A 1067-nucleotide genomic window follows, 5' to 3' on the forward strand; every position below is an offset into this window, starting at 1 on the left:
TCCGCAGCCTTCTCACCGCCTCCTGCAGCTCAGCCACCTGCTGCAGGAGGTCCTCCACCTGGGCACACCTTTTGCAGGCAGGTCTGCCGCCTGTCCCTGCCCCAGGAGAGAGGTCTAGGCACTTCCTGCAGCCTGAGGTCTGCACTGCAGCCTCTCCCTTCAGCAGTTCCGTCTGCGTGGAGGCATTGGCCACTGCTGGGGTAGATGGGCAGACCCCCAGCTGGAGCCGTGGCCTTTACCCTAGACGAGTGCCCACCATATCTTGGTGTATTTATGTCTGAGTCTATTTGCTTAACTTGGAAGAAGTATGCTTCTACTACATGGGTGGAATAGTCTTATGCTTTGGTTACAGAACACAGTCATAAACACATAACTATCCAAAGCACTGTATTACAATAATAAAATACTATGGGACAAAAAACTTTGGTTTTTTTTTAGTCTTGAATGTGTGAGTTTGGGAAAAAAATCATATACATACATAATGAAAGCTGCAATGTGAGTTGCCTGAAAATTTACCTGAATGCTAAAAACGTACTTGACCAAAAGATATTCTGTTATTTCTTTCTTTCTATATTGGGAAAGAGAGTTTATTATTTTTACTTTTATTTTATTGAAAGTGGAGTTTTAATCCAATGGTTATGTGAAAACTAATATCAGGACATGCAATCTATTTAGGAAACTAAAAGTTAAAACTAATATTTACTAACATTGTCAAAAAAATAAGCCTTAAACAACGTTACGCCTTATTTTGGAAGCTAAAGGTGGTTTTAGGAACCTAACTTTTAGGCACTGCGATCTGAAACATGTCAACTGCAAAAATATTTTATGATAGAGAGAATGCAGGTTGCTAAATTACAGTACAAAGTCAAGGGGTATTCAGGGTATGTGATTCATCTATCAGTCCATTAAAGACATATGAACTCCTCGCTAGCACTCTCACTTAGTTTAACCAGAAGAAGCAGCAAAGTGGTGGCTAAAAGGGTGGAAATGTGCAGATAACCTGAGGAGACTGCACCTTCTCTTGCAATTGAGCATGTTCACACAAAAGACAAAATATATTTCCTTCA

Source organism: Pygoscelis adeliae, unplaced genomic scaffold (genome assembly GCF_000699105.1).
Source record: "Pygoscelis adeliae isolate BGI_AS28 unplaced genomic scaffold, ASM69910v1 Scaffold86, whole genome shotgun sequence".
Lineage (NCBI taxonomy): Eukaryota > Metazoa > Chordata > Aves > Sphenisciformes > Spheniscidae > Pygoscelis > Pygoscelis adeliae.